Source organism: Diabrotica virgifera, chromosome 6 (genome assembly GCF_917563875.1).
Source record: "Diabrotica virgifera virgifera chromosome 6, PGI_DIABVI_V3a".
Lineage (NCBI taxonomy): Eukaryota > Metazoa > Arthropoda > Insecta > Coleoptera > Chrysomelidae > Diabrotica > Diabrotica virgifera.
Genome location: NC_065448.1, coordinates 11,822,042 through 11,837,118, shown reverse-complemented (window position 1 = coordinate 11,837,118; position 15,077 = coordinate 11,822,042). Strand labels below are relative to the sequence as shown.

Here is a 15,077-nt window from a genome sequence, read left to right as displayed (position 1 = left end):
TTCAGACAAATTAGCTGCAAGTGCTTGGCGTATAATTTTTGCTGGTTTTTCAATTCTCTTCGGCTTTACGTTTACAATAGTTAGAAACAATTTTTCGATCTAACTTCTGATAATCTGGTTCGTGATTATGTTGTCGGCTACTCCTAGATATTGTAAAAGTTGCACCAATAGTAAAAAATTTCGCACTACAAGTTGTTTTATCCTCCAAAATACTTCTTCACTTTTTAAAACTTTCACTTTATAAAAAATAAAATTTTCAAATACCAATACCGCATAAGGTTTACCGCGATCAGTTTCTATTAAACATGCCATTTTTGTCAAAATTCCAATTGTGACTAAAAATAAAATACTATAATTAATTAATTAATTATTATAATTATAGGTACCTACTGTAATTTAATAGTAGATAAATAATTCAATTGAATGCCTTTTAGTAAAATCTACCTGAAATAACTGAAATAACCATTTTGGTCTTGGTGAGGAAAATACCTGTGGGATTATGAATTATGACATACCCTTATAAACGCAGGCAAAAGATTATTTTGGTTAGGAAATTACACCCGCCGATATATTTCGTTTGTTATAGTCATCTAAACAGTGTGTACCCCGTTACCGCCTCACTGGCTGGCACTGAATATTATTGATTTATTGTGAAATGATGTTTTGGCGCCACCAACTCATAATTATTGTTTATCGTAAACATCGAATTAAAACTCAAAATGAATGTAGTTCAAAACTAACTATTATGATTATGATTAACAGATTGATACCTAATATATCATACTAACTTTGCTTTTATTTTTATGATAACGATATTGTTTGTAAATAATTCAGAAATATATACCGGGTGTGCTAAAAGCAGCAGAACGGTGACACATTTCGCGAAACTTACATCGGATCGAAAAACTGAAAAGCGCGTTTTCAATAGTTTTCAAAAATCTATCGGACAACACTTAAATACGTAAAGAAAATTAATATCACATTAACAGAGAGAAAAAGTTAAGTAGTTTTGTATCAAAAAGGCAAAATTTTGAGTGGTTGAATAAAGTTGTTTCTGTAAAGTGTAAGTTATGTTTGAAATATTTGACAGTATACTATGTTTTTTTTTCTCTGATTCTGGCCTTGGTTTAGAACTAGAACCTTTAGCCACGTAATTGTATAAATTATCACTAACTCAGGTGTAATGTGTAGTGTGTGTGTTGAGTAAGTGTCTTGTTACTTTGCAAAGTCGACGTCATTGTCTTTGCAAAGAGACGCTAATTGTATCCGAACGTCTGCGGTCCCTCCGGTGAGTATCGATCCCACAAGGACAGAAACTATTTTCATTTATTAATTTATAATAAATGAAAAAATTCCTGACCCTGGTGGGATTCGAACTCACTACCATTCGAAACTTTCGATCCAAATGTTAGGCGCTCTTACCACTGAGCCACAGAGGGGGTCAGTATAGTATGTATTTAATCAACATTCAAAAGTTCATAAATTTTTATCTATTGAAATCGTGATGTTTAAACGAATAAAACGTAAAAAAATTGAAAAAATTATTCAGGTTGTATCGATCTCAAAACAAATTATCCCCCTCAAAAACACTAAAAAACCTGGAAAACACATGGTTTTGGGTGGTTTAAAGTGTTTTCCCAAATATTTGAATCTCCTAGGTCCTAGAGGACTCAGTTACTTCAAATTATATATCTATAACCTATAAAAAACCTTGATCTGATCTATTTTAAAGCCTATAAAATGGAGAAAATCTCACAAAACGTCTAAAAAACTAGTTTTTCGTATTTTTTTGAAAGCGCACCTTACGGAAAAATCTGAAAAAAATTTAGAAATCTTTTTTAATAAAATACACAAAATAAAGAAAAATATAACTGCAGTCATCTCCCAAAAAAAAAATTATACGCTTTTTCCGATAAAATCCTTTTTACTTTATCGTACTACATACGTAGTATAATAGAAATAGATAAAGTTATAGAATCGTGCAAAAAAAAATTTCAGATTTCACTCTTTTTCGGCGTTTTGAGTCCCCCTGAGTCTAAAAAGCACGTATTCGATGAAATTCGGTATGAGTAAGTTTAAAAGAATTTTGTCGAGAAACTAAGCTTTTAAAAAAAATCTCTCAATGGGGGCCGAAATAGGGGGGTTATTTAGGGCCCATTTTTGCTAATTTTGACCGAAACGAATGAAATTTAACTCAAGTTAGCTCATCGATAGGTGAATAGAAATACTGAATTTGACATTTCCAAATTCAAAATGGCGGCCAACATGACCGACCGCCCACCCGGCACATTTCTTTATCTATCTAAAAACTTATTTAAGATAAGTTTAATTTGATAAGCCGTTATATAGCCTGAAGATAAGCCTGGGTTGTCTATATTTAAGGGGTCAAAATTTGACATAACTTTGAACTAGATTTCCTCAAAAATGGCTCCAAGGAATTTGTTTATTTTTTGATATATTTTTAATATTCTATCGATAAATTGAATGACATTCGTCAGATTTCTTAACTCCCCATATGAGGGGAGTTATGAATTTTTTATAAAAAAATATTCGAGTGCCCGTAACTTCCTCTGTAATAGAAACTAAAATTTGAAATTTGGCAGACATATATGGTACTTTATTATCTATTATCACAATAATTTTTACCCAAAATATGGCTTCCGGTTGAACCGGAAATGAAAAAAATCTTAATTTTTTAGTCATGCCCTGTATATTTTTACATATTTTAAAATAATAAAAAATTACGTTTTTAATGATATAAAATTCGTTATTTTAGCTCAAAAACTCGAAAAGTTACAGTAAATAGAAATTTTGCTATAATCTTGTGTGTGTCCTCTTCACGCGATCATTGCAGATATAGGGCAGCCAATGAGGGTATTTGGCTCTGAATTCCATCCTACTACATCGATGTACTTGATATTTTCACAGTAAGTAGGGATAGCTCAAGAAACAAAGTCTACCCTATATACTATCGCGCTTTTATCTTGGGGGCGGTTCCCACCCCTTCAAGGGGGTGGAAAATTTTTTGGTCAAAATAATCACGGAAGTGGCTAGAGAACCTATTTCTAAGCAAACACTGGTCTATACTTTTTTTTTAGTTATGCGTAGTTGAAAATTGGCCATTTTCATTGAAAAATGACAACTTTTCGGACGGTTTTTTGTGAATACCTTAAAAACTATGCATCGGACTAAAAAAATCTATATAAAACATTTTTTAGATTATAAAAAAAACAAAGAGATTCGTTCCTTCGTAAATCTTCTATTTATAATACAAAAAGAGATAATATGGTAGGTGTAGAGTTTGTTTTTTGGTGCATGCTCAAATTGGTGTATTCAATTTGAAATAACAGAGGAACGGTAGGTTGTAGGTATATCGTGTTACCAACGCCTTTTGTAGTGTTTGAAAAGGCCTTTAAAACGAGCACCGTTACATGTCGATTACATTCACACTAAGCGAGATATGGTCCAAAAAAATGTATGTATGACTAATATACTTTAAGGAAAAATTAGTAGTATATTTAACTCCTCATCCACCAGAATTTAAATGCATCGTTTTTCTTCTACAATACCTATTAATATAGTGTTATTTCTACGTTCAAAAAGTTAGATGGGGTTAAAATGAAAGGTTTTTGAAAAAAAAATAAGATTAAATTATAGAGCGCATTTTTAAATTTTCTTAAAAATCTTTTTCTCCATGTAATTCGAAAATAAAAATGTTTCACCCCGAGAAGGGGTGGGAACCTCCCCCATGATGAAAGCGCCATAGTATATAGAATAGACTTTGAATTAGGAGATAAGTAGAGGCTATTCCCAAAATTTCATTAAAATCCATGCAGTAGGATAGAATTCGGAGGTAATATCTTGTTCTTACTCTCGAGCATTGACTGGCGTAATAGAAATATAATGAAATGCAAATATCATGTAAACTATTAATTTCTCAGAAAAATGAACTAATTTGAAATGAAACTATGACTAATATTCTATTGATTTATGCAATAATATATAGTGTGTCACCGAAATATGGCATCGAATTTTTTCTCAAAATCTATTGAAAATTTTACAAAATTTTTTTATAATATTTGCAGGAATTAATGATGCGTAGAACCATAAAATATTTTGAAGTTTACAAGGTGTCTCTAAAATATCAAAATAACGAGTAACTTTGTTATTTTTATAGAATGCCAGTATCTAGTACAATAACGATAATAGATCGGTACGATAAAGTTCTCGGGCGGCCCTTCCGTCTAGCGTTTTTAGGTTATCGGCTCAATCTACAGGTCTATAAAAAAATATAAAAAGTTTTGTAAATGCCACAACTACGCTTGTGCAGTTTTTGAAAATTTTCAACCGAAAAAAAATATGTTTTTGGGGTTAGAGGGAGGCGGTCACACAAAACGTAAAAAAGAAAAAAATTGAATTCTGAGAGTGAGAGCATTTTGTCTATCTTAAAGGGGGGCATCCACCAAATATTTGAAACTTTCCTTATTCTGGTTTCTATGTGGTTTTAAACCACAATTTTTTTAAAGGACTTCGTGTTTTAAATTAATACTCATTTAATTCAATAATAAATAAAGTAAACAAAGTGAAAACCAAAACCAAACAAGGATGTTATCTAACACCGTCACGTGACCTCTCCATCCCCCAACGTCGTAGAGGTGGAGCCAGCGCTTCCATTGGTGACCCCACGCGATCGGCTTCTTGGCGATTCGAAAAAAAAAACAACAAAAATGTTGAATTAATTTTTTCAAAATTTGGCGCACACTCCACAGGACGTCAACAACACTGTTTGTAACTGTTTAACACATTGTGGAATTAAAATTATAATATAACCTACAAGAAAAACCTTGATCTGATGTATTTTGAAGTATATAAAATGGAGAAAATCTCACAAAACCCCTAAAAAACAAATTTTGGGATTTTTGAAGTAGGGACACTTTCGAAAAAATATGGAAAAAATCAGAACCTATATTTTTTGACAAAATACACAAAATGGAAAAAAAGATCTGCAACCATCTCCAAAAAAGTTTTTTTCGAAAAAGAAAAAGTATTTTTAGGTTATGTACACTCAACCTACGGATTTATGACAAATGGACGTTTGGACAAATGAAGTTTTGTAAAAACCTCAAGTATTTCAAAACCTCAAGTGTAAACGTGTGCGATTTTTTTTTAATTTTTAAATTTATTGCAACTCACTGGAAAAGAAAACGAAAGCATTTCGTTTTATGAGCAAAGGGGGTGCGGTCTAAAATTGCGCTGAGACTTATTTTTTAAACACATTAAACGTAAAAAAGATTAAAAAAAGAATGTGTGTGTACTTTGTACGCACGTAAGAAGTTATACTTCTATTATATAATTTTAACGAAGTAATTGTATTCTATTTAAATATTAAACTAACTTTCTTATCTACCACTTTCAAAAAATTTTTATTAAAACAACTAAAAAAAAAAATAATCGTAGAGGATTGGAACCCGGGACGTTTCGAACTCTGACCGAACGCTCAACAACTAGACCACCGAGGTCATGTGATTGACACGTACGTTTCGGATATAATTATGAGTGCAGCTGATCTCACTACTACCAACTTTGTTAAATTTCGAAACAGTAATTTCACTTTTATTTAATAATGGTACGATAAACAATCCTCATTTTTTAATATGTTATTCCTTACAAAAATACCTTTAATTTAAGCACAAATAATTAAAAATCGTAAATTTGGGTCAAAAGTTATTAACTTTTTAAGAATTCCCATAAGAGCCCATGTTAAAACTTAACTTTGACCCTTAATAGTAATTAAACGGCACGGTAAAACATTTTTTAAAAAATCCAGTCTTAGTTTTTTGAAGTAAACTATAACATACTAAAATTTCATGCAAATCCTTAATTCTTTGCCGAAGGTGTAGAACGTCATTAAACTTGTGATATTTTGAAAATTGATCAAATTATTTTAATTTTGAATTGAAATGATTTAAGTGCACTTTACATCAACAATAAATTGAACAAGAAATTGACAAAGTTATTCAAGGCCAAATTTGACGAGTACAAAATGTATGGTTTGTAAAAGAAAATGAAGGAATTTGATGAAATAGAACAATTGGATATGTTTTATTTTGTCAAATTTCTTTATTTTCTTTTTATTCACGGCAAAATTGGATGTAGAATTGTGTTTTGTATAAGCCAAATTTGACCTTGAATAACTTGTTGTCAATTTCTTATTCAATTATTGTTGATGTAAAGTGGACTTTAGAATTGAAAAAAAATACAACAAAACATATAGTAAGAAAACAATATATTAGGTGAATATTGATGGTAATCAAATTATATAAATAAAAGTATTACATTATTACATACTATGTATTTTGGAAGATCAAACAGGTAGGTTTATACCCATGATACATTAACAAATATTACGTACCTGTTGCTTTTAAAAACTATTTAAAAGTCACTACAATATTATAAACTGTTTTGTTTCTGTCCTCACAACAATAAAACTAATATATTATACATTTGTTTACCTTTACCTTTTCCTCCAAACCACAGCTGTCCTACAGCTGCCATATTGGATAATTTTTGACATGTCATTTGAACATCCAATCAGAACAAAGTTATAATGCGCGTATGCGCCTGGGTGATGCGTATGCGCCTGGTTTTAACATATAAAAATTCACCCTCATCGCGCGTAAAGAAGTATAACTTCAAACATTTATTCAGGTTGTATCGATCTCAACAAATATGACTAATCTCGTCAAAAATCGCAAAAACCTCAAAAAACCTTGAAAAACTATGTTTTTTGGAGGTTTAAAGATATTTAGCCCAGTAATGTCCAAGATGTCCTAGAGGACTCGGTCACTTCAAGTTATATAGCATAGTCTATAAAAAAACCTCCATTTTTGATCTATTTTTAAGTCTATTTAATGGAGAAAATCACCCAAAACCTCCAAAAAAAAAACAGCTTTTCGTGTTTTTAAAGAGTCTTATGGAAAAGTCTGAGAAAAATTAGAAATATAGTTTTTGATGAAATAAACAAAGTAAAAGGAAATAGACCTACAGCCATCTCCAAAAATGCAAAGTTAGCTTTTTTCGAAAAAAAAGCATTTTGAGCTGGTTATGTACACTCAACTTACGGGTCTACCAAAATAGACAAGTTTTGTAAGAACCGTAACTGTGTCCGAATTTTTTTAAATTTATAAATTGATTACAAACCACCGAAAAAAAAATAAAAGAAAAAAATGACGTTTTTGGGGTTATAGGGAGGCGGTGGGCTAGAACTGTGCCGAGTCTGATTTATTAATCACACAGAACGTTAACGAATTTAAAAAAAAATGAATTTTGTTAGTGAGAACATTTTGCCTATCTTGACGAGTAGTCCTGTCGCCAGGTGGGGTACAACGGCCTCCTTAATTCAGATGGACTTACTCAAAAAATTTTTTATGTATTTTGATATAAGATAAGATTGTTATAAACAAAGAACTTGAGGAATTACATAACAGCGATTTTTCGCAAAACAAAACATGTTTTTGTATTTTGTGGGTGATTCTCAGCAAAAAATGATCTTACAAGTTTTTTCGTAGAATGCATACTTTTCGAGATAAACGCGGTTGAACTTTCAAAAAATCGAAAAATGCAATTTTTGAACCCGAATAACTTTTGATTAAACAAGAATGTGTGTGTACTTTGTACGCACGTAAGAAGTTATACTTCTACTACATATTATGTGATCTTTAAGACAATACCAAAAATTTAAAAAAATAAAAGAATAAAACGCACACAAACACATTGAAAAATGCCACAAAGAAAAAATGATTTCTGAACGATAATAATTGTTGGCAAAAATTTTAAATACGCATTTTCTAAAAAAAGATTATATAACAAATATACTTACAATCATAACATGCATAAAAAAATAAAAAAATAAAACTTGCATCGGGAATTGAACCCGTGAATTTCGGCCGCTTTGACTCGTAATCGAAGCGTAGACTCACTCGTCCAATCCCACATTATTTATCATGTGGAAAAATACGGTAACTGAACGTTTTACTGTTTGACACTTGTTTTGAAAATTAAATTATGTAGTTCAAATTTTGTGGAAGAAAATATAAAAATATAACAAAACAGTAAGAAAACAATATATTAGATGAAGATTGGTAGAACTTTTGTTGGTAATCAAATCAAGTATGTAAATCAAAGCATTACATACCTACTAGATAAATAAATCTACGCCAAAAAATCATAATTTAAAAATAAAAATCGAACCTAATTTGGGATTTCTCTCTAAAATCCGCATTCTTGAGAAAATAAATGTATGTATTTCAACCTAATCCAAATGTATAATTACAATATGATTATAATAAAAACTACTTACCAAATTAGAATGAGTTTTCCTTGTCCAAAATAGTCCAAAAGTCCAAAAATATAGGTATATGAAAACTATTTAAAAAGGCAGTATAACTATTAACTAACTTTTGTTTGTTGTTTCTTTTCACACAAATTTTAAAACGCAACAACCATAAATAATCTAACTACAGCTGTGCCACAGCCGTCATATTGAATAATTTTTGACATGTCATTTGAACATCCAATCAGAACAAAGTTATAATGCGCATGCGCCCGGTCGCTAGGTTTTCCCATATAAAAATTTACCCTCTATCGCCGGTAAAGAAGTATAACTTCAAAAATAAAATAGAAATTATGCTTACTGCATTTGAAAGTTCAAGTCAAATTCGATCGGTTTTGATTATTTGCGTTGCTAAAAATTCAGTTTTCATTTGTTAAACAAAGCCCGTGCCCAATGCATGCGTTTTAATGTACGTAATCTACTATACGTTAAATTGTCTGTATGCGCGCCTACTCGTTCGATTTCAAGTTAGAAATGCATTGAAAACATTATTCAATCACTATGTGTTTATAGCTTTGTTTAACAATAAACAATAATTTTTAGCAATGAAAGTAATCAAAACCGATAGCATTTGACTTGAACTTTCAAATGCGGTAAGCAGAATTGCTTTATTTTTCAATCAAAAGTTATGCGGGTTCAAAAATTGCAATTTTTCGATTTTTTGAAAATTCAATCGCGTTTATGTCGAAAACTATGCATCCTACGAAAAATCTTATAAAACATTTTTTGCTTAGAATGGCCCAAAAAATACAAAAAAATATTTTGTTTTGCGAAAAATCGCTATTATGTGATTCCTCAAGTTCTTTGTTTATAACAATCTTATCGACATCAGATCGACTGTTACCCAAAAAATTCGTGTTCTACGGGTCAAAATACATAAAAAAACTTGGGTAAGTCCATTTTAATTAAGGAGGCCGTTGTACCCCCACTGGCGACGGGACTAGGGGGGGACATCCACCAAATATTGGAACTTTCCTTTTTGTGGCCTCTATGTGGTTTTAAACCACAATTTTTTTAAAGGACTTCGTGTTTTAAATTAATACTCATTTAATTCAATAATAAATAAAGTAAACAAAGTGAAAACCAAAACCAAACAAGGATGTTATCTAACACCGTCACGTGACCTCTCCATCCCCCAACGTCGTAGAGGTGGAGCCAGCGCTTCCATTGGTGACCCCACGCGATCGGCTTCTTTGCGATTCGAAAAAAAAAACAACAAAAATGTTGAATTAATTTTTTCAAAATTTGGCGCACACTCCACAGGACGTCAACAACACTGTTTGTATAACTGTTTAACTGTAACACATTGTGGAATTGCGCGATATCGCGCCGCTCACTTGTTTTCAAATTTGAAGTCAGTCTACGCTGATCCTTCACAGCTGAGAGTGCGACGAGCTGGAAAACGTTATACGAGGTGAACGCCAAAAGTTCTGTAAAAGTCGCGTTGTGTTTTTCTTTTAATCGAGACTTGTGAGTTGTAGTGATGCACGTTTTGGATAGATTATTATCTGTGATAGTTAAATTTCTGTGATACTTATGATTTAAGTAAGTGTTTTTATATTCATTAATTTTTTTACAGATCCATAGTATGATCAATACGAACAGTACCTTAGATCTTACATATTTGTATAAACTATCAACCAAACAAAAATTGGCAACAACAAAATAATGTCCCTGATGTACGAATTTGCATTTAAAGCCTGTAGTTCAAGTAATGAAGATTAAAATAGGAGAAAACCTCCCAATTTTTACAGAATAGATCGATTTGCTCGAAAATTTGAGAATAAGTAGTGGATAGTCCAAGGATCAAAATCTATATGATGCCAAAAGGCGCTTTTACCATGGGGGTGGTTGCCACCCCATGTCGGGGGTGAAAATTTTTTATTATATTTTGACCGCAAAAGTTGGTAAAAACATTCATTCTAAGCAAAAAATGTTCTATACATTTTTTTGATAAAATTAATAGTTTTCTATTTATTCGCTATCGAAAATGTTAGTTTTATATTAAAAAAATTAATGTTTTTAATCAGTTTTCTGCAAGTAACTCAAAAAGTTTTTGTTTTATCAAAACAACTTTGCTTAACAAAAATGTACCTTTTAAAAAAAATCTACAAAACCGTTTTTTTTAATTTTCTTTAAGACCAATAGTAATCGAGCTATACTTTATTATATGTAGGTCTTCTTCGGCAAATGCTAAATATTGTAGTTTCAAAGTCAAAAGACGGGAAAACTATGCATTTTTCGAGGATCACTTGTTTAAACTAATTTGAAGTATTTAAAAATATCTATCTTCAGAAATAAAAAAAGTCTTTAGCTCAAAATTTAGGTGGCTTATAATGAAAAGAATGTCAGACCCTATATTTTTCAGCGAAAAAGTGATCGAAAGCAAACCCCTAATCGCCACCCTGATTAAAATTAGTCATTGACCTTATTTCGTCTTCTTTACTTATGTATTATTAATAGGTTCTAGAAGTGTTTAACTGGTTTAGAATGATTAGTTTTTAAAAAAATGGAGTCAAAAGCAAATATCGAATTTTTGAAGTTTGGTAAAAAATTCCCTTTTCTTCAGAATAGAAAGATTATCATTAGAGATACAAAAAAATATTTAAATATAAAATTGTAGCTTATTTAATTCCCAAGAACATAGTTTGCAAAAAATTTCTGTACGGTAAAAATTGAGTGAGCTATTGACAATTAAAACTTGTAATAACATGCAAAAATCACCTTTACCAACCCTTTCAAAGTCACCACTTTTTGCGACAGGATTTTAAAAGGATTTGGTATTAATAGTCTTATAGATCTTGTAAAAACCTACAAAATTATTTTTTAACAAACTTTCTAAGATAAAAATTAAAAAGGTTACGGTAAAAAATCAAAAAAATTCAAAAATTCAAAAAAAAAGAAATCCAATTGGAAGCATAATAATGTAAGTTAGCTTTGATTTTAGTCATTGGCCTTTTCTTCTTTATTTATGTATTATTAATAGATTTTAAAAGTTTGACTGGCTTAGAATGATTAGTTTTTAAAAAACTAGAGTTAAAAGCGAATAACGACTTTTTGTAGTTTGGTAAAAAATGCCATTTTCTTCAAAATAGAAAGATTAGCATCAGATATACCAAAAAATGTTTTTATATGAAATTGTAGGTTATTTAATTCCCAAGAACGTGGTTTGAAAAAAATTTTTCTACGGCAAAAATTGAGTGAATGGTAAATGAGTATATATCGAAAAACATTGATTTTTTCTATATAAAACTAACACTTTCGATAGCGAATAAATCGAAAAGTATTAATTTTATCAAAAAAATGTATAGAACATTTTTTGCTTAGAATGAATGTTTTTATCAACTTTTGCAGTCAAAATATAATAGGCGATTAAAAATTCAAATTAATTAAAACAGGTGGCCTAAAACGCGTCGTGACGTCATTCGTTTGTACATTTACATTTTTCCAACAAAGTAAATAGAATTTTAAATTAGACGTTATAAACGTCAGTAGAAAATACATTTATTTGACGTTACAAGTGTTTTGATCGTTTGAACTATTCATAGAAAACTGTACTTTTACAAAATGGTTTTATTTTCCGTAGTAAACCTTCTTTCCTTTCCTTCAATAACTATATCAAACTCCAATGTCAACAAACTGGTATATGTTATTACAATGACATACGATAAATGTTAATAGAATATAAATATTTTCCTTTATTTCGGGACGAGGTATACTAAAATAGGTGGAGGCCAATAAACTAAAGAAGAAGAAGAAGAAGAATATACCTAATTATAACCATAAACGGAACCATATAGTTAAACTGAGTGACGTCACGGGCCGTTTGACCTATTTTAAGATACCGAAGACTTTAAATTTGTACTTCTAAGTTATTATGAGTTTTTGAAGCGTGAAATTTTGGAAATCTTATTTTTATACAAAACTGAACAAAAAAAATGTGCAAGTTCCCTATTGTCCTAGGACAATAGTTTTTCTTTCTAAATGTGTATAAAAATTCAGTCTTTCTAAATATGAAAAAATAATTTTTCTACGGGTAACGGTTAAAAAGTTATTCTAATTGTTTATAAGTAAGCAAAAAATCGACATGTTTTGCAAAATAATTTTACACTGTTTAAAATTACTTTTAAACGTTTTACGTTTTAGTTGGAGTTGACTCCAACTAGTTGGAGTCAACTCTAACTGAGAATCAACTTGAACTGTAACATATACAATTATAAAGATTTTATCTTAAAACTTTTGTTTGGTATACATTTTATTTATTTACATGATTTTTAAGATAAACGTCAATCTACAATTTCCTAGGAAAACCAAACCACACTAGTGGTACAAGATCGCGATTTTTATTATCAAACGGCAGAGAAACAATCATCTATTGTACCTATTTACTCCATACGGCTGCCATATGGTAAAACACAGTAACTCCAATTAAATAAATAAATACTTTATTTTCTTTTAGACAGACAGAGTCTGTATAGAATTAGTCAAAAGTAATACATTAAGTAAATATAACAAACAAATAAACAATTTCATTACACAAGCTAACAATGAAAATACATTTAAAATTGAAGAAATTCTTCAACCGAATAAAAAGTATGTGTCATCAGAAATTCCTTTAAATTTAGTTTAAAGCTTGTCAGGCTCTTACACAATTTTATATGCGTTGGTAATCTATTATAGAGTCTTTGTCCCATTATACTCAGGGACCTGCAATATATATTTCCCCTAGACATTGGGGCACCCAAGGTATCTTTACATCTAGTATTCATGTTATGTATTTGCCCATTGGTTTTAAAATTTTCGAGGTTATTAAATATATATATATATATATATATATATATATATATATATATATATATATATATATATAAAAATAAATAAGCAAAATCATTGGCTAATACTCGTAAAGTATTTACTCGTAAAATACTTCCTTCATCCATTCTTATTATTAAATAAATATTGTCCCTGTTCAAATTACTTCTCCGTTCATTCCATATACTTAGTCTTTGTTTCGTTTATGTAGAGTCCTTCTTCTTCTCTGGTTACCTTTTCTAGTTGTTACACTCTATTTTTTAATTCTTTGTTTCTGCACAGAATTACTACATCATCTGCAAAGGACGGGGTCGAGTTCGCTCCCAATGGTAAGAATTTTACCTGAACTAAAAAAGGTAGAGTCCGAATTGGCTCCCATAGACAAAATTTATTTTATCTAAACATGTCGAAAATATCACCCAGCGTTGTCACTTCTTTCAAATTTTCTCTTTTTGTTAGAAACAGGTACCTTCCTAGAAATATCTATGGGAAAGGAGGAAGACCTAACCCTTCGGTCCTAACTTAACTTTCGGGTATTAGAGTGTAGAGCGCAAACCGGCCGATTTCAGGTAAGAGCGCAAAACGGTCGAGCGCATACCGGCCGACACCGATAATTTGTGTTAAAATTGCCACATATGCCAATGTTGAACTAAAACAAACTCTAAAAGTATTTGTCTAAAAGTATAATTTTCCTATAAAAAGTCTATATCACTATGTAAATTTCCTAAGCAGTATAAATATTACACGATTTGGCAACAATGTCTAATGTTTCCGCGATTATATGAGAGCCTACCCGCATTCATGCGGGAGCCAATTCATACCCTTCTAAAATATACCTGAACGAAGCGGAGCGAACTCGCTCTGCAAATGCCAAACATTAATGTTTTTTTATGATATAACCCTCTTTTATTACCATTTCCCATACTACATTAAATCACATTGATAACATCGGATCTCCTTGTCGTACTCATTCTCTGACTTGAAATTTTTCTGTTTATTATTTAACTTCACAAATGATCTACAAGTTACATTGGACAAACAGGAAGAACTTCTAGGAAACGCATACAATAACACAGTAAATAATTTGAACTCAAATATTATTTCCGAATTCTGAAATTCAATTATTTGTGTATTTAACCCGGAACTGATGTATTTATGAGCAATAAGACCAAATACGAAAATGTTTTTTTGTTTTCGTAACACGACAAACATTTTCTGTTTGAAAGTCAAAACACTAAAAACATCAAAATACATTTCTCACAGTTAATGTGATAGTACTTATTATTTATCGAGAAATTGTCCAAAGTACATTAAAATACCACAGATTTATGCGTTTTTCTCAGAAATATTATTGCTGTGACGCACTAAGCAATAACTTAAAAAACCTAATTTTGTTACTTTTAGTCTAAACATCTAATTAAAATATATTTAATAAATAGTTAAAAGGACGTACTTATTGGACATTCTCTATTACATTTAATTATTCCGGTAGCCTTTAATAGTAAATAACATAATTAAATTTTTCGGTAATTGTACCAAAATTGATATCTGTTTTGAGAATTTATGTCCAAAATTGAGGTAGACTAAGAAAATTGTGTACATTCTTTCACGGTTTTTGCTCTAAATTTTAAAGAACCGTTTGGATTGACATGAAATTTGGCATACGTATAGCTTACATGTCAAAGAAAAAAAGTGATATTGTGCCGATGTGTGCTTTTGCCCTGGGGGTGACTTTCACCCCCTTTAGGGGGTGAAAAAATATATGTCCAAAATAAGTCCGGAAATGGGTAAACTGACTAATTTTAAGTAACTTTTGTTCTATAGAGCTTTTTCGCCAAGTCAACACTTTTCGAGTTATTTGCGGGTGAATATG

General features: G+C 30.6%; 1 protein-coding gene across 7 annotated transcripts in view; it reads left to right on the top strand.

The window, feature by feature from the left end:
• Window positions 1-15,077, top strand: part of LOC114332415 (uncharacterized) — a 434,915-nt gene that overhangs the window by 192,061 nt on the left and 227,777 nt on the right. The window contains exon 1 of one of the 7 annotated variants that reach the window (XM_050653306.1): window positions 9,648-9,937. The exons of 5 other annotated variants lie outside the window; for them this stretch is intronic. The gene's annotated coding sequence lies outside the window, so the exon portion shown is untranslated. Of the gene's footprint in view, window positions 1-9,647; window positions 9,938-15,077 lie in introns of those variants that run through there. One more of the 7 variants, XM_050653302.1, reaches the window with a different exon arrangement.